The sequence below is a fragment of the Muscardinus avellanarius genome, assembly GCF_963383645.1.
Source record: "Muscardinus avellanarius genome assembly, chromosome: 12".
Taxonomy (NCBI): Eukaryota; Metazoa; Chordata; class Mammalia; order Rodentia; family Gliridae; genus Muscardinus; species Muscardinus avellanarius.
In genome coordinates, this window is record NC_137798.1 from 20450153 (window position 1) to 20470226 (window position 20074).

The 20074-nt window shown below is 38.5% G+C and overlaps 1 pseudogene across 1 annotated transcript in view; it reads left to right on the plus strand.

Annotated features, from left to right (window-relative positions):
• Positions 1-2840: 2840 nt before the first annotated feature.
• Positions 2841-20074, plus strand: part of LOC308271346 (UDP-glucuronosyltransferase 2B31-like) — a 138783-nt pseudogene continuing 121549 nt past the window's right edge. Inside the window, exons 1-2 of the transcript in view lie at positions 2841-3539; positions 4192-4362. The product of the transcript in view is annotated as a UDP-glucuronosyltransferase 2B31-like (transcript). The remainder of the gene's footprint in view (positions 3540-4191; positions 4363-20074) is intronic.

Sequence of the window (20074 nt, forward strand, 5' to 3'; positions counted from 1 at the left end):
AAACTAATTTACTGAGATTCTACTATAAAGAAGTCGTAATAGAAGCCGAGCGTGGTGGCACACGCTTGTAATCCCAGCATTTGGAAGGCTGAAACCGTAGGATCGCGGTTTGCGGACAGCCTCAACTACTTATTGAGGCCCTCTGCAACTCAGTGAGACCCTGTTTCAAAATAAAGAATAAAAAAATAGGTCAGGGGGTGTGTCTCGGAGGTCAAATACCCCTGGGTTCCATCCCCAGACCCACACACACACACACACACACACACACACACACACACAAAAAGAAGTTGTAATAAATAATGCAAAAAAAGCCCAAATATTGAATTCAGAAATGACACACAAAAGCAAAGTCCTATATGAGAAAGAATTTCTAGAAAGCCTGAGGCTATATTTGTCAAGGAGAAAATCATTTTCAAGAGTGGGTAATGACTCTATTTCATTTCTTATTCAGAAATACAACACTACACACACATACGTAAACACACATTCATTTACTTACACCACACACACACACACACACACACACACACACACACACATATATATATATATGGAATAATAGAAGAATAACTTGAATAAGAGGACTTTTCCATAAAACTGTCATTAGGTCTGTTACAAAAACACCAGTACCAAAAACAGTTGGAAGTTCCTAACAGAAATAAAATTAAACATATAATCCAACAAATCCATGTCTGAGTATATACATAAAATAATTTTAAAGAGGACATTGAAGAGGTCTTTGTCCAAGGAAAATCAAAACAGCCTTCTTTCTTAAAATTTACATATGAGTAACATTAGAGGAGTACCAACACTCTTAGAAAGTGTTATAACAAAATACTTTATATTGTGTATTTTGTAATTAATTCAACTTATTTACTTATTAATTAATTCATTTATTTTTACTCTTTTATTTGAGGCTGGAATTGGACACAGGAACATCAGAGCTACACCCTCTATGCTTTTCATTTTTCATTTTGAAATGTGGTCTCACTAAATTTCTGATGATCCCACGAAATTGCTCAGGCTGGCTTCCCAGCTGTAATACCTCTGTGTCAGCATCCAAAGTACTTGGATTACAGGTGTGACCACCATGTTGGAATTAATTTCATCTTAAACATAGTCAATACTTCACTAATTCTTTATAATATTTGATTTTTCTTCTTAGATGGTAGTTCCCATGCTTAGAATAGTCTTTTCTCTTCTGTTGCTCTCCTGTAATGGAGCAAATTTTTCCTTCAAAAAAAATAGACTTTGTCCAGAGCTGTAAAAAAAATTATGTTGTAATATTTGCTCTGAGTCAATGATTGAGAATATGACAAAAGAAATGGTCAATGTGATTGCATCAGTTTTTGCACAAATTCCACAAAATATTAGGTAAAATGATTTTGTGGTGGAGAAATACATGAATCTGTTAAACACTAATAAGGGTCTGATTACAAATTTTCTTCTGTGAAAGCTTAAAGGTTATAATCATTCTAATTTATCTCACAAGTCACATCTAAAATAAAAATATACATAATAGATGTGAATAAAGAACATATTTTTATTAGTGATTTCTTTGAAATTATCATTGTGCCCAGAGAGAACTATATTTAAGAGCTATAATAGAAGTTAGTATTATAACAGTGTGTGCAGGAGGATACACAGAAATTATAAAATGCTGTCCTGGCATTTTCTTCTTTTTCTCCCAGGTTTCTTGACAATGCTGTACTCAATTAACATGAAATCAGACTACCATAAAATATCAACCAGTAACTGCATCACCACACTAACAATTAGCAGGTATTGAAAATTCTGAAATACATTACACATTGTCATTTATTTTCTTAATGAGGGAAGTGGCTTGTTCATGAAGCTGTCAGAGAAAGAAGGCCAGGGCTCATCAATCCTGAGTCCAAGGACCCCCCAAAATGATTAGAGTTAGAGTAAGAGAAAATTCAGCCTTCCCTAGTAGACTTTGCCCAACTAATTCTTTTTAAAAATATATGTAACAAATTCTGGTGGTACATTCTCCCCCTAAACTGAAATCTGTCCTTTGGAAATTGTAGCCCAACAAGGGAAAAAACACTAAAAACTAACTTCTGAACAAAATGGTTATAAAAAAAACCCTTAGATTACAAGTACAACACAAAACACCTGGCCCACAGTTTAAAATTCTGATATTTTACTATAAACCACTGAATTATATACTTAATACTGATAAATTTTTGTATGTGTGAGCGATATATAAATGAACCTACCAAACAAAATTATTTTAAAAATGCACTTCAGGAGTATGATGATTACTGAATCAAATAAGCTGCACACAACAGTCACATGTCACTTGAAAGTGTTCTTTAAAAAATTTGAAAATCTTGTAGTCAGGTGTGGTGGGGCATGCTTGTAACCCCAGTATTTGAAAGGCTGAGACAGGAGGATCACAGTTCATGGACAACCTCAGCTACTTAGTGATGCCCTTTGCAACTCATTGAGACCCTGTTTCAAAACTTTTATAAAAAATATAGGGCTGGGGGTAGAGCTTGGAGGTAGAATGACCCTAGGTTTCATCCCCAGAACCCCCCCAATTTTTTTCTATAATCTCTCATCTAACATATGTGATCTACACATGAAAATTGTCAACGTTTAACTGTAAGAAAACGCTAATATTAATAAGAGACATTGTACATTGCCATGTAATGATGAGATCAGCTATTTGGCATTTTCATGTGACATGTAGATGCTTTGAAAGTTTATGTATGTACTTTAAAAAGTACAAGTTATATTTTAACTACTTGTGTACTTCTCTGGGATACAGAAAATCTGGGATACATCTTTTGAAGGGAAGATTGCATTTTAACAGGATGTCTCCAAAAATGATCGTGGGGATTCTGCATCTACAGCTGAGTTTTTACTTTGGTTCCAGCAGCTGTGAAAAGGTGCTGGTGTGGCCCATGGACTATAGCCATTGGATCAATATGAAGACAATACTGGATGAATTAGTCCAGAGAGGCCATGAAGTGACTGTTCTGAAATCTTCAGCTTCTGTGTTTTATTATGCCGACAAACTATCTGCTATTAAATTTGAGATTTATCCTACATCAATATCCAGAAATAAATTAGAGAATTTTTTATGGAATTTGTCAGAAAAATGATAGATGCTGTATCAACATGTTCCATTTGGACATCTTTTCAACAGATGCAAAAACTTTCAATAGAATATTCTGATTACTTTGAGATGCTCTGTAAAGACATGGTTCTGAACAAGAAACTTATGACAAAACTACAAGAATCAAAGTTCGATATCATTCTTGCAGATACAGTGGGTGCCTGTAGTGAGCTGCTGGCTGAGCTATTGCACACACCATTGGTGTACACTCTCCACTTCTTTCCTGGATACAAATATGAAAAGAAGAGTGGAGGACTTTCATTCCCTCCTTCCTATGTTCCTGTTATTCTCTCAGAATTAAGTGATCAAATGACATTCATGGAGCGGATAACAAATATGATGTGCATGCTTTATTTTGATTTTTGGTTCCAAACATTTAATGAGAAAAAGTGGAGTAATTTTTAAAGTGAGGTTTTAGGTAAGTCCTCTTTTCAGCGATAATATAAAACCTAAAGTCGGATGTGTCCTTGAAGTTGACCTTCAACTATTTATTTATAATGATGAAATTATATGTCAAACTCAAAACACTGTGGAAAAGCTTATTTTGTTCCATGTGTAATCTTTGGGCATCACTTTACAGGACATACCAAAAAGGTCAAATCACTGAGGATTCATCTAACCTACATATGCACTTTACTATTTTATCTTTACATACCATAACTTTAAATGTCACCAGTGGTATTAATAAATATACAAATATTGATTGAGGACTTACACAGATATTTCAAGAACAAGTTCCTATGAAGCTTTTAGAAAACTGATTGTTTCTCCATATTGGATTAGTTTTCTTGTTTAAAACTAAAATGTTTTGTGATTTTAATTAACCTCTCACATTGTGTCTTTTATATATTTTCACATAAATATTATCAATGTATATAGTATTAATATTAATATGTATTTATATATAAGCCTATTATATACACATATATATCAGCTCTATCTAACCACAGACACTTTTAACCATGTTAAGTTCCCATATTAAAATTTTTTCCAAAATATTACCTAATATATTCGTAGTCAGATGACAATTTTCTTATGTTCCATAGCTTTATTTTTATTTTCCCTTTCAGGATGACCCACTACACTAAAAGAGATGATAGGGAAAGCAGATATATGGCTCATTTGAACCTACTGGGATTTGGAATTTCCTCGCCCAAACTTAATCAAATTTTGATTTTGTTGGACTTCACTGCAAACCTGCCAAACCTCTACCTAAGGTAAATTTGTTCCATTATTTCATTCTGTTTACCTGAGATTTTCAGCAAAAATTATTCTCTATATTTAATTCACAATGTCTGACTCACACTAAGAGAGTTACAGAAAGTGGGGTAAAAGATTTGTCTAAGAAATTCTTACATATCTACATCACAAGTATGTGAATTTAATTTCTGTTCAGGAGAAAAGAGAAATTGGGGGGACTTTTGAGAATAGAGTCAGTTAAATAAAAGTTTTCATAAGAAAATATCAGTCATTTACAAAAGAATAGTGTTTAGTGACTAGCATATACCACAGGACAGTGCTGGTGATATAGAGAACCAAAGTGGTTTCTCTTCAAATGGCTTATGTTCTACTTTTCAAAACTATAAACAAGTAATAGAAATTGTTTTTTACTATGTTGTAATTAGAAAAGACCACAAGCTTCCTAACTATAGGACTTGAAGACATAAAACACTAAAGAACATTTGTGATCCCATACATCACTACTCCTATTTATTATATATTTCATTAAGTCAAAAGAATAAAATACAATGACACACTGAAACCTAATCTTAAAATCCAGATGAAACTGTACCATATAGATTTTTACAAGTAAGTCTTTCTCACTTAGGATTTATATACAAAAGCCTTAATTGTATAGATTTTTTGAACAAATTACATTAATCTGTTAATTCATTTTAACACTTGTAAAAACTCAGAAAGTTTTAAATTAACAGTTATTTATGAGACATTTGGCATGTGGTAGTTAGTAAATATTTTGAAAACAAAAGCTGTATTAAGATGAATACAATTTGTGGATAAGCCCTAAATAAAGTGGCTTTTGAAAAACTGAAAAATGCATCAACACCTTTATAAAGAGGTCTATCCATGCTCAGTGGAAAACATTTAAGCATACCATTCACTAGGTTGGAATATCACTACAACATAATGCATTCTGATGTTTCATTTATGGGTAAAGCCAGTATATCTAGTAGCCCAACATGATATGGTAAAGAATGCTTGACCATCCAACCAGCCAGTACAGTTCTACTTTACCATACTCTTGTACTAGGATATATGTATAACCATGTCAACTACTATGTCATTATTTTCAAAAGAAGCATGGTAATGATACACAACATTTTCCTTAGTCTTTTTTTTCTAGCATTTAAATTGTCAGTTGATGGGTTGAGAAAATCATGTTTGGATACAATAGATATAGGGTAGAAAAACTCTACTCTTCAATTAACTTAATATTCTCTTTTACAACCCAGAGCCAAAGAGTTTACCCATTGTAAAATACATCTTCAAGATATTTGTTTGCTCTTTTTATAAAGCAACAGATCAATACAAATTCTTTTCTAAAGTATTTTAATGTAATTTATTTTAATTTTTATATTCTTAATGCATTTAAAATTAGCTATTTTTAAGATTTTAAAGAACTTAAAATCCAGCTCAACTTAGTAGAAAGAGGAAATACATCAGAAAGCAGATAAACCACATTTATAAAGATACCTAAATCTTACCTGCTCGATTCTATAATTAGGAAGCTATATTTTGGCAATTAATGTGTTAAATCAGAGAAGTAGAAATTTAGGATGATTGTTTTGAAGTGTACAGAAAGTGACTAGGATTGTAGATAGTATCAATCACAGTTAATATATGCCTAAAGAAACTTTGGAAGATTTAAATTCAGTGTGAGGAGAATCTATAATTTTCTATGGCATTTCTTAAAAGGTACCTGACTCAACATTCTTTTCCTTTTCTTCTTTTCTTTTCTTTTCTCTTCTTTTCTTTTCTTTTCTTTTCTTTTCTTTTCTTTTCTTTTCTTTTCTTTTCTTTTCTCTTTTTTGGTGGTACTAGAGTTCCTGGAAACCCTTCTACCTCCAAGATACGCTCCCAGACCCACTTTATACTTTGTTTTTTATTTGGAAAGAGGGTCTCTTAAGCCAGCGTGGCTGACTTCAAACCTGCACTATCCTCCTGTCTCCCCCTCCCAAGCGCAGGGATTACAAGCATGCACCACCACACCCGACTAAGACTCAACATTCTTATTTGGGCTATAGGTAAATATACATGAAAACAAAAATAATAACAAGTTATTTCACTGTTAAAAAATGTTAACCAAAAAACTATTAAACCACGTTGCTTCTAATGGAGTACTAATGAACTAAGTTTGTAATAACTGACTGACCAAAAATAGTGTGTGTTTACTTCAGTTCATCAATTTAGGTCATTTGAAAGTTATAAATGTTACTAAGTAAGATCTAAGGCAAGGAAGAAAAACTATGAAATTTGAAGCACAACAAAGCATTCTTGAAAAAACAGTTCCACTTGGGCTTTTTATCTTTGTTAAGTATGAATTTATAAATTCCTACAGAGAATGAACCATTGACATAATTGGAAGGAAACAGTTACTCCCTGATGGTCACTTCCATTGTGGATACACCCTTGGTTTGTGTAGACCATATTCCAACTGGCTTTTTAGTAATATAAATTTATTATATAATGTATCAAGTACAATTCAGATTCAAATCTAGTCTGCCAATTTATGTTAAGTTGAATTTTTTAAAAGTAATAAAATGAGAACTCAAGATAGTGACTTAGAGTGAGATAGCAGAATTCTAACACAATGAGATCTGCAACTCAACCACTGGGAAGACTGCTTCTAGACAAAAGAAGAAAAGTAGTAAAATAAAATTCAACAACAACAAAATGAAAGAAGCTATTGGCTGCCAACACTGAGGCTTCCACAGACCTCCAGGAAAACACTGTGAATCAAAGCAATCCCTAACAAAATACCAATGTCATTCTTCATGGAACAAGAATAATTGAACATAAACTTCATATGGAGAAACAAAAGACTGAGATGGCCAAATAAATTCTCAGCAACAAAAACCATGCAGGAGGCATCAGTTTCCTGACTTAAAATTACAATGCTAAGATACTGGCACAAAGATAGGCATGCAGACCAATGGAACCGAACAGAAGACACTGAAACTAATCCACACATTTAGAGTCAATTGATATTTGACAAAGGGGACAAATACATATGCTGGACAAAAGATAGCCTTGTCAATAAATGATGCCAGAAAAAGTGGCTACCCATTTGTAGAAAAATGGAGCTAAATCTTACCTCTCGCCCTGCACAAAATTCAACTCAAGATGGATCAAAGACCTGGAAGTTAGACCAAAGTCCATGAAGCTGTTATATGTGGGTATAGGTTCAACAGCCCAACATATTGGCACAGGTAGAAACTTTCTCAACACGACCCCAAATGCTAAGAAAATTAAAGCAAGAATTACTAAGAGGAATAGCATCAAACTAAAAATTTCTCCTCATCAAAAGAAACCATAAAGAATCTAAAGAGAGACTTCTGGGAAGATGGCGACCGAGAAAAGCGGGGCTTAAGAGCCCCACTAATAACCAATCTCCATTACCACAAAATCAGCGCCTTTCATAGCCAGAAAACACCATCACCAGTGAAACAAAAAATCACCAGGCTCCAGAGAGAAAGTGGACTGAGAACAGAGCCACAGAGGAGATAACCGGCCTCACGGCCGAGGACGTGGCAGACGCGGCAGCAGCGCCATACTGCCGGCGGCACCAGCGAATTCACGGGACGGCTACAGCAAGCCAAGGTGAGCCACTACGGAAGAGCCAGGCGGGATTTCTCGGCGCAGAGAGCATCTAAAGCTCCCAGTGGCCAAGCTCAGCACACGCTGCAGGGATTCAGAGTGGAAATCAAAACCAAGAAGAAAAACACCAGCCCCACAGCCGAGGGCGTAGCAGCAGCGCCATATTGCCACTGGCGGCAGCAGCACTGAATTCAGCGAGGCCAGTACAGCTACATCTGCGAACTCAAGAACAGTGAGTCAAATTGTGGGCCACAGAGGAGAAATCTCAGTACTGTACTCCCTGGGACTTGACCCAGTGGGGGAGGGGCGGTGGCAGAGATATCACACCATAGGAGAACTTGCAACCTGGCACCCCCACAGTCTAAAGCAGCCTCTATCAACTCTCTAGGTTGGAGACTCTGTGATACAAACCAGTAAAGGAGTAGTGGGGTCTGAGATACTACTGACTCGAGATCCAGAACACCTTAAGTGAAGTAATAGTGACCCAAGGGAAGAACCCAGAGAAGGCACAAACTTCTGAAATCATGGGAAAGAGGAATAATACTGGAGCAATAAATGCCCACAACCCCACAACATCAGAACCCGATAAAACTGAAAATCAGAGATTTCTAGAAGATCAAATCAGGAAAATAACTGTAGAAATAATACAGGTGCTTCGAAAAGAACTCAGAGAGAACCAAAAAGAGATAATGGATGCAATTAATGAAGTAAAGGCCTCAATTCAAAGCACAAACAACCGATTAGAACACATGGAGAACAGAATCTCGCTCTTAGAAGATGAACAATCCAAAAATGAACGCATACTTTCTAATCTAGAAAAAAATATCCGACAGCAGGAATCTGATATTGAAGAAATACGGGCCCATTTTAAGAGAGCTAACCTAAGAATAATTGGAATAGAGGAGGGAAAAGAAAGTGAAACCAAAGGGATCAACAATCTCTTCAAGGAAGTAATAGCAGAAAATTACCCAAACATAGAGCAAGAGGTCGATACACAGGTCCAGGAAACTTATAGAACTTCATTTAGACAGGATCGGAGAAGAGGATCCCCACGCCACATAATTGTCAAAATGACCAATGTGGAAGCCAAGCAGAGAATCTTAAAGGCAACAAAAACAAAGGGCCAAGTGACATTCAGAGGCAAACCAATTAGAATCACTTCAGACTTCCCAAACCAAGTTATGAGAGCCAGAAGGGCTTGGAGTAACATATTCCAAACTCTGAAAGAAAACAACTTTCAGCCAAAAATTTCCTACCCAGCAAAACTTTCTATCAAATTAGATGGAGAAATAAGAAGCTTCCATGACAAACAGAAACTGAAGGAATTTATGTCTTCAAAACCAGCACTAGAGAAAATACTCAAAATAGATAACACACTCCAGAACTAGAGAAACAAGATTTTCTATCCAACAGACAACTAAGATTGGTTTTCTGTGGAGGTTCATTATTTATGTTAGTCTTTTACCTATCTCTAAAGGGTATTGTTTGCCTTTATTGTTGTTAATTTCTAGGATTTCTAGTTGGAATCCTAAATTCCAACTAGAAATTCCAACTAGTTTTGTCACAACTTAGTTGTGACAAAATTCAAATATTAACTAAAATTAAATTAAATTGGCTCTCTCTCTTGCTTCTGACCTCTATGATGCAAGACAGAACCTTGCTCTCTCCCTCTCCATTTCTTGCCACCAGCCCCTGAGATCCAGTCTCAGCCTTTTTGTGGAACGAACCCCCCAAAAAACTATATATATATGCAGACAACCAAGCCTAAGACGCAGAGTTGTGAAGGAGCAAAAGACTGGAGCCAGGCCTGGATCTTCTGATTCCCAAACCAAGGCACACCCCACCACTTAGCATGCCTCATCCACAGAATCCTTGGGTGTGCACTGGTCCCAGTTGGTTCCAAGCAAGGAAAGTGACCTTGTAAATAAGAAATATGAACAGCTCACTTAACTGGATTGAAAAAGAAAATGTGGAAACAGAAGATAGGCTGGAAGCACAGAGATTTGTTCTGAATTCCCTTCAGGAAAGGCTCCCAAGCCATCTCTGAAGATGCAGAATACAGATGGAAAATGGGTAGCCACGTTCAGAAGGCCTTCAAGGACTCTACATCCTGGCGTCATGAAACTTCCTTCTTCAAATGATGGGAAGGCAGGCCGGGCGTGGTGGCGCACGCTTGTAATCCCCGCGCTTGGGAGGCGGAGACAGGAGGATCGCGCAGGTTCGAAGCCAGCCGCGCTGGCATAAGAGACCCTGTTTCAAAAATATAAAATATGTCTGGGAGCGTAGCCCGAAGGTAGAAGGGCTTCCAGGAACCCCAGTGCCACCAAAAAAAAAAAAAAAAAAAATGGGAAGGCACCTAGCTGCCATGTGCTGATCAGCTTTCCCCTTCCATGCACTGCAGCCATGATGCTTCCACCTTGGAGCTGGCTTACCATAGACTGACCTCTGAAACCACGAGCCAAATAAACCTTTCCTCCTCTAAATAACAAAAAAAAATTTAAATTCAGTTCCCCTGTTGGAATAGCCACATCTCTGGTGCTAAATGTCCTTTTATAGAACAGATACAGAACATCCCTATCATTGAAGAAAGTACTACATGAGAGTGCTAACCTATGAGTCTCTCTTCTCTATTTTATTTCCTTCTGTTTAATTGTATAGCCAAGCATGTTGGTACACGCTTGTAATCCCAGCATTTGGGAGGCTCAGACAGGAAGATCGAAGGTTCAGGGCCAGCCTCAGCTACTTGTGAGGCCCTCTGCAACTGAGTGAGATCCTGTTTCAAATAAAAGAATTAAAAAATGGGGCTGGAGGTGTAGCTTGGGGGTAGAATGCTCCTGAGTTCAATCCCCAGTACCACACACACACATGCACAAAAAAAACAAACAAAAAACAAAAAAAAAACCCAAAAAAAACAAACTAAGTACAGATTTTTCCGCATTTTGAATTTTGCTGATTGATTTCCCATGGTGTCTTTAAACATGCTCCTCTGTGGCATGCATTTTCTGCAAACTGGTGGTTAGAGCTAGAGTCTAAATAGCTTTACCTTTTTTTGTGAGCTCAAGTCTTACTGTGTGATCTTGAGGACACAACTTGGACTTTCTTCTTCTTTATACTTTTATCGGTGCACTGTAGAATCACATCATAATTTAGCTCAGCGTGATAGTAACATCCATGCACATAGGACATGGTAAGCTTCCCCCTGCTCCCTCTCTGCTGCCTCTCCTTTCCCATCCATGATATTGAGATTGGCATTGGTATTCTCCCATATGAACATAACATCAGTGGAAGTCTTTTCTTTATTAATTCTCCCTTCCCCCTCCCCTGAGCCACCTTTCTCATTCCATGGGGATTTCTCCTCTATTATCTAAAGCCCCTCCTGTATCCCTATTTCCCCCTAACTTCCACTTATGAGAGAAAAATATATGACATTTCACTTCCTGTGACTAGATAATATCACTTAATATAATGTTCTCTAGGTCCATCTATTTTTTCTGCAAATAACATCACTTTGTTCTTTATTGTGAATAGAATTCCATTGTGTGTATATCTCATAATTTTGTAATCTAGTCATCTGTTGATGAACACCTAGGTTGTTTCCATAATTTGGCTATTGTGAACTGTGCTGCTCTGAACATGGATATGCATATATTGTTGTAGCTCTCTGATTTCAGTCCCTTTGGAAAGATACCCAGGAGTGCTATCGCTGGATCATATGGTGCATCCATTCCCAGTGATCTCCATAGCAGCCGCACTGATTTGAAATCTTACCAACAGTGTAGAAGAGTTCCTATTTCTCCACATCCTCACCAGCAATTATTGTTGTTTGATTTCTTGATGATTGCCATTCTACTTGGGGTTAGATAGAATCTCAGTGTGGTTTTTATTTGCATCTCCCTGATTGCTAATGATGTTGAACATTTTTTAATATACTTATTGGCCATTTGTATTTTTCTTTGTGAAGTGTCTATTTAGTTTACTTTTTGTGTGTGTGATATTGGGGATGGAACCGAAGGGCATTCTACCTCTAAGCTACACCCTCTGCCCTATTTTTTATTCTTTATTTTGAAACAGGGTCTCACTGAGTGGCAAAGGGCGTCATTAAGTAGTAGTTGAGGCTATCTGCAAACCGCCATCCTCCTATCTCAGCCTCCCAAATGCTGGGGATTACAAGTGTGCACCACCATGCCTGGCTGTTTTTTTGTTTTTGTTTTTGTTTTAAGCAGGAAGTTTCTTTTTTCTTTTCCTTTTCTTTTTTCTTTTCTGTGTGTGTGTGTGTGTGTGTGTGTGTGTGTGTGTGTGTGAAATTGGGGGTGGAACCCAGGGGCTTTTCTACCTCCGGGCCATACTCCCAGACCTATTTTATATTTCATTTGGAAACAGGGTCTCACTAAGTTGCTGAAAGCCTCACTAAGTAGCTGAGGCTGGCTTCGAACCCGTGTGATCCTCCTGTCTCAGCCTCCCAAGCAAGCGCTGGGATTGCAAGCATGTGCCACCACGCCTGACCTAGTAAGTTTCTTAAATTCTTTGTATATTCTAGTCTTCTATCAGAGGAATAGCTGAAAAAGATTCCCCATTCTGTCAGCTCTTTATTAAAGCTCTTGATGGTTTCCTTTGCTGCACAGAAGCTTTTTAATTTAATAAAATCCTATATATTATCATTTTAATTTCTTATGCCTTGGGGGTCTTATTGAGGAAGTTTCTACTTGTGCCTGTATGTTAGAGCATTGTTCCTATACCCTCCTCTAGTAATTTCAAAGTCTCTGGTTTAATTTCCAGGTCTTTGATTTATCTTGAGTTAACTCTTGTGCAGGCTGAGAGGTTGGGGTAATTCGATTTTTTTTTTTTTTTTGGTGGTACTGGGGTTCCTGGAAACCCTTCTACCTTCGGGTTACACTCCCAGACAGCTATATTTTAAATATTTTTATTTGGAAACAGGGTCTCTGAAGCCAGCGCAGCTGGCTTCGAACCTGCACGATCCTCCTGTCTCCGCCTCCCAAGTGCAGGGATTACAAGCGTGCGCCACCACGCCCGGCTTAATTCAATTTTTCTGTAAATGAATTACCATTCTAGGACTTTCTAAATATTAGTTCTCGTTGGTACATGCTTGTAATCCCCGCGCTTGGTAGGCTGAGACAGGAGGATCTTATAGGTTCAAAACCAGCCTCAGCTACTTAGTGAGGCTCTCAGCAACTTAGTGAGACCCTGTTTCCAAATAAATTATAAAATAGGACTGGAGGTATAGCCTAGAGGTAGAAGGCCCCTGGGCTCCACCCCCCCCACCCCCGTACCACACACAAAAAATTAGTTCTCTTACCTCTAAAACATAATAATAATAATAATAATAATAATAATAATAATAATATACCATAGCTTACTGTGAAAATTAAATTAGATAATTTACATAAAGTGCTTCCCTTAACACATGACATATAGTATAAATTCAACATATATGTTATTATTATGGTGTGTGTGTGTGTGTGTGTGTGTGTGTGTGTGTGTTGCTGGGGATCATTTATGCTAGGCAGGCAGGCATTCTACTACCTAGCTACACCCCTCATCTTTCTACTAGTTATTTTGAAGTATTTAATTAATTGTTGTTGTTGTCAACCATAATTATTCTACTGTGCCACAGAACATTTAAAGTTATTCCTCCTGTCCAACTGTACTCTTATACCCTCTCCATCTGACCTCCCTTTATACCCTTTCCAGGTTCTGACAGCCATCATTTTATTCTAGTTCTATCCATGTTGCTGCAAATTAAAGAATTTCAAAAAACTTTAATGATACTGAGTTGAAAAGGGCCTCACTAAGTAGCTGAGGCTGTCCTCGAACTTATTCTCTTGTCTCAAGTCTCCTAAATGCTGGGATTACAAGCATGCCTCCACCACTCCAGAGAAGCAGTATTTTCTATTAAAATTACAAGATCACATAGAAACCCACAGGCTTCAGTTTTGTAACTATAGCTTAGGTTTCCACTTTGTAACTTTTGCACACAGGTCCATATGTTTCACTCGGGCATGGACTAGTTTCCTGTTTCTCCTTTTTAAAATCTACCCAGTTAAAGCTAGCCAACCAAATTAGATTGTAAAAGCCATGCAGAGAAAATTAGATTGTAAAAGCCATGCCACAGCCAGTGGGGAACAGCGCAGTGGCCTTTGCATTAGGGAATAAAAGGCGGAATGGACTGCAGGCCCAGTGTGCTTGCATCCTTCTGTGCAGAGGTAAATTGCCTCGCCCAGTTACTTTTGGTTTCATGAGGGTGTGTGTGTGTGTGTGTGTGTGTGTGTGTGTGTGTGCGCGCGCGCGCGCGCGTTTCTGGGGATTGAACCCAGAGGCATTCTACCTCTGAACTATACCCTCTGCCCTATTTTATTCTTTATTTGGAAACAGGGTCTCACTAAGTTGCGGAAGGCCTCACTAAGTAGCTGAGGCTGTCCACAAACCGTAAACCTCCTGTCTCAGCCTCCCAAGTACTAGGATTACACCACCACGCCCAATTTTATTTGCAGCTTCCCTAAAATTTGTTTCTAATATCTTGCAATAAACATGTCTCTTTAACATACTGATTTCAATTATTTTAGCTATATATCCAGTAGTGGAAATGTTGGATCGTATAGTACTTTCATTTCTATTTATTTATTTATTTATTTATTTATTTAGTGGTACTGGGGGGGTGGAAGCCAGGTGTTTTTCTCCCCCAGGGTTATACTCTAAGACCTATTTTATACTTTCTTTGGAAACAGGGTCTCACTAAGTTACTGAGAGCCTCACTCAGTAACTGAGACTGGCTGCGAACCTGCATGATCCTCCTGTCTCAGCCTCCCAAGCGCGGGGATTACAAGTATGCGCCACCACGCCTGGCTATTTATTTATTATTTTTGAGGCAGTGGAAATTGAACCCTGCCACTGAATTACATCCTCAACTCTATTTATTTATTTATTTATTTATTCATTTATTTATTTATTTTATGGTACTGGGGGTGGAACTCAGGGGCATTCTACCTCCGAGCTCCACCCCCAGCCCTATTTTTTATTCTTCATTTTGAAACAGGGTCTCACTGAGTTGCAAGGCACCTCATTAAGTAGCTGAGGCTGCCCACGAATTGCGATCCTCCTGTCTCTGCCTCACAAATCCTGGGATTGCAAGTGTGTGCCAACACGCCAGGCTACTCTTTTTATTTTTGAGACAGGTCTCACTAAATTGCTGAGAACAGCCTTGAACTTGATGGTCCTCCTATCTCTGGTCTCCTGAGTTGCTGGGATTATTGGTGTGTGCCACCACATCTGGTAGATTATTGTTATTTTTGCTGTTGAAATGTTTTGAGTTCCTTGTATACTCTAGACATTAATCCATCATCACATAGTTTTATTTGCATTGTTAAATTATTATTAATAGGCAGTAATTCTCAAATCTCAGTATGTATATAATCCTATAACCCTCTGGGTATGCACACACACACACACGCACGCACACACACACACACGCACACACACACACACACACACACACACACACACACACAAAGAAGGATTCTGCACCATGGCCAAGAAGGCTTTATCGTAGACATACAATGTTGGTTTAACATCTGAAATTTGTTAATGTAAATAAATTATATCAACAGAATAAGAGACAAAACTGTATATCAAGCTGTGTGTGATGGTGCACACCTGTAAACCCAGTACTTGGGAGGCGGCAGGTTTGAGGTCAAACTCAGCAATTTATCCAGACCCTCAGCAACTTAGCAAGACTCCATTTCAAAAATACATAATAAAATACTAGAACTGGGGGTATAGCTTGGAGGTAGAACAGCTTTTGTTTCAGTCCTTAGTACCAAAACAAACAACAAAAAGACCCCACATGATCATTTCAATAGATGTATTTGACAAAATTCAACATTTCTTCATGATAAAAGCAATCAATAAACCAGGAAACTTTCCCAACCTAAAAAGGACACTTTTGAAAAGCAATAGTTGTGGGTGGGGACGTAGCTCAAGATAGAGCGCTTGTGTAGCCTGTGTGAGGCCGTGGGTTCAATCTCCAGCACTGAAAACAAAACAAAACAACAAAACAAAAGACTAAAGTCATACTTAATGATACAAGGTTGAATGCTTTCCTCCTAAGATTGGGAATAAGATAAGGATGTCCACTCTCACTCCTTCTAATTATCATATCTCCTGGAGATGCCATTGCTGAGAGCCTCACTAAGTAGCTGAGGCTGGCTTCGAACCCGTGCAATCCTCCTGTCTCAGCCTCCCAAGTGCGGGGATTACAAGCGTGCACCACCATGCCCGGCTTGGGTGAGAAATTTAAGTAAAAGTTATCCAGATTATTTGTTTGTTTGTTTGTTTGTTTGTTGTGGTACTGGGGGTGGAACCTAAGGGCTTTCTACCTCCGGGCTATACTCCGAGACCTTTTTTATACTTTATTTGGAAACAGGGTCTCACTAAGTTGCTGAGAGCCTCACTAAGTAGCCGAGGCTGGCTTTGAACCTGTGCGATCCTCCTGTCTCAGCCTCCCAAGCACTGGGATTACAAGCATGCGCCACCACGCCCAGTTTAAGGTATTCAGATTGAAAAGAAAAAAGTAAAACTCTGTTTGGAGATGATATGATCTTGTGTGTATAAAACCTAGGGATGGGGATGTATCTCCGTGGTAGAGTACTTGGCTCTCAGCAACTCAGTGAGACCCTGTTTCCAAATAAAATATAAAATGGGTCTGGGAGTAGAGCCCAGAGGTAGAAAGCCTCGGGGTTCCACCCCCAGTACCACCAAAAAAAAAAAAAAAAAAAGAAAAGAAAATAAAAGAAAAAAAAAAAAAAGGACTGGGGCTGTAGCTCGGAGGTCAAATGCCCCTGGGTTCCATCCCTAAATCTGCAAATAAAATAAATAAATAAATAATAGAAATAAAATGGGAAGGCATCAATGTCCATTTATCAGAAGAGTTAATAGTATTAAGGTGGCAATACTTCCCAAATTGATCTACAAATTCAGTGCAATCCCCATAAAAATTCCAGCTACCTAGTACAATTCATGATAGCTAAATTATGGCACCAATTTATGTGTCCATTAGCAAATGGATGGGTAATGCAAATGTGATATGTGTACATAAAAAACAACAAAATTATGTCATCTGCAGGAAAATAGATGGAACTATAGAATATTATGCCAAGTGAGATCAGCCAGCCTCAGAAAGTCAGCGATCGAATGTTTTCTTTCCTATGAGGAAGATAGAGAGAAAATGGGAAATAAAAGGGACTTTAGATAATCAAGAAAAATGACCCGGTAGAATAGTGAAAGAGGATGGGGAGGGAGATGGGGACAAGGAAAAATGGTTGAAAGAAATGATTCAAATTATGCTCTGCCCATTTACAAAGGAATCACAACCAATCTCACTGTCCTGTGCAGGGAGGGGAGGGTAGTGGAGTGGGATTGAAGGGAAACACTGAAACCTGTGTGCATGTTTATTTATATGACTTTGAACTTCACTATGATATATAATTTCAATGCACCAATAAAAGTAGCCGGGCATGGTGGCGCACGCTTGTAATCCCCACACTTGGGAGGCAGAGATAGGAGGATCGTGCAGGTTCGAAGCCAGCCACGCTGGCTTAAGAGACCCTGTTTTTAAATTTTAAAAAAGTATAAAATAGGTCTGGAAGTGTAGCCTGGAGGTAGAAGGGCTTCCAGGAACCCCAGTACCACACACACACACACACACACACACACACACACACACACACACAAAATTCCAGCGTGGTGTTGTATGCTCGTAATTCCAGCATTCGGGAGGCTGAGACCAGAGGATGGCGGTTCGTGGACAGCCTCAGCTACTTAGTGAGGCCCTCTGTAACTTAGTGAGACCCTGTTTAAAAATAAAGAATAAAAAATAGGGCAGGGGATGTAGCCTGGAGGCCGAATGCCCCTGGATTCCATCCTCAGACCCTCAAAAAAAAAAAAAAAAATTCCAGCTATCTTCCTTGTGGAAATTAACATGCTGGCCCTAAGAATTTATATAGAAATGCAAAGTTCCCATACTAGTCACATGAAAAAGAACAAACTTGGAAATCTCACACTTACTGATTTCAAAACGTACTGCAAGGCTATAGTAATCAAGAGGTACTGCTTATGGATAGACTTACACATCAGTGCAATAGGATTGAAAATCCAGATATTTATAATGAATTGACTTTTTTTGTGTGGTACTGGTGGTGGAACCCAGGGGCATTCGACCTCTGACCTACACCTCCAGCCCTATTTTTTATTATTTATTTTGAAACAGGGTCTCACTGAGTTGCAGAGGGCCTCTCTAAGTAGCTGAGGCTGTCCGTGAACCCCGATCCTCCTGTCGCAGCCTCCCAAACGCTGGGATTACAAGCATAAGCCACCACGCCCAGCTTTGGTCAATTGACTTTTAAGTTTATAGTCAATTGACTTTTGATAGAGTGTCCAGATAATTAATAGGGAAAAGAAAGTTTATAGTCAATTGACTTTTGATAGAGTGTCCAGATAATTAATAGGGAAAAGAATAGTCTTTCCTACACATGGGGTGGAGAAGCTGAAAATTCACATACAAAAGATTGAAATTCAACCTCCTGCATCACACTATACCACCAAATAATTATTTTTTGTGGTTCTGGGGTTCCTGGAAATCCTTCTACCTCTGGGCTACACTCCCAGACCTATTTTTATATTTTAATTGGAAACAGGGTCTCTTAAGTCAGCAAGGCTGGCTTTGAACCTGCACAATCCTCCTTTTTCCGCCTCCCAAGCAAGGGGATTACAAGCGTGTGCCACCATGCCCGGCCCAAAAATAATTTTAAAAGGGACTGTAAGCTAGGTGTGGTGACACACACCTAAAACCCCAGTACTTGGGAGGCTGAGACAAGAGGGTCACAGATTCAAGACCAGCCTCAGCAACTTAGTGAGACGCTCATCAAACAGGAGAGAACTTGTTTCAAAATAAAAAGGGCTAGGAGTGTAGCTCAGAGGTAAAACGCTCCTGAGTTCAATGCCTAGTACCACAAGGAATAAATAAGTAAGTAAGTAAATAAATAAATAAAAATTTAAAAGGGATTGTAGATCTAAATATGTGAGCTAAAATTACAGAACACAGAAGAAAACATAGGAGGAAATATTTATTCTTTTTTTTTTCAGTACTGGGAATGGAACCCAGGGGCATCCTACCTCCAATCTATACCCCCAGCCCTATTGTACTTCATCAAAATTAAAATATGTTTGGTTTTGATTTAAAAAAAATTTCAAGATGGTGAAAGGACAATTTACTAAATGGGAGAAAATGCTTGCAAATAAATCATGTAGTTGATAAGAGATTTGTATTCAAGACATATAAAAAAAACTCTTACAAATCAACAACAGACAGCACCATTTATAAAGGGCCAAAGGATTTGGGAAATGGGACCTAATGGCTTCCCCAGCTCAGAAACTGTAGCGAGCGGTGGCGTTTGCAGTTCCTCTTCCTTCCTTTCAACCTTCCTTCCTGACTGCTGGTGGACAAGTGTTAGCCTGCCTCCGTAGAGTACAGGCTGCTGGGATCTTCCGTGGCTGCCTGCTCCTCAAACTTCAGCCTTGCTTGGCTGGCCCCACCACTGCTGAGCCAAATCACTATCACTAGCGTGTGTGTGTGTGTGTGTGTGTGTGTGTGTGTGTGTGTGCGCGCGTATGACAAAACAGCCCAAATAAACCTCTTCTAAGTGCATTATCTCTGGTATCTCACACAAGAGATCCTAGAGTTTTTCCCGTAACTAGACTCTAACCCATGGAGGTCAATAATGTGTCCCACGTTACCCAGCCTTCCAGAGACACTGCAGAACTAGACGCCCAATTCTTTTTCAGCCATGGCGCTTTGCACCACAGCCTGCTGCCTCCTTAATTTGTGGAGACAGAGAACGAAGCGCTATGCTATTTTTTCCCCTTATTTTATCTGATTCCCTGAGGTTCCGAATTTTGTCATTGCTTTAGACGAAGAAATAAGTGCAATGTAGGTTAAATCATTTTCCCATGGCCATAGGGCTTATCAGAAGTAACACTGGAAATGAAGCAGAGTACTCTAATTTTAGTCCAAGGTTGTACTCA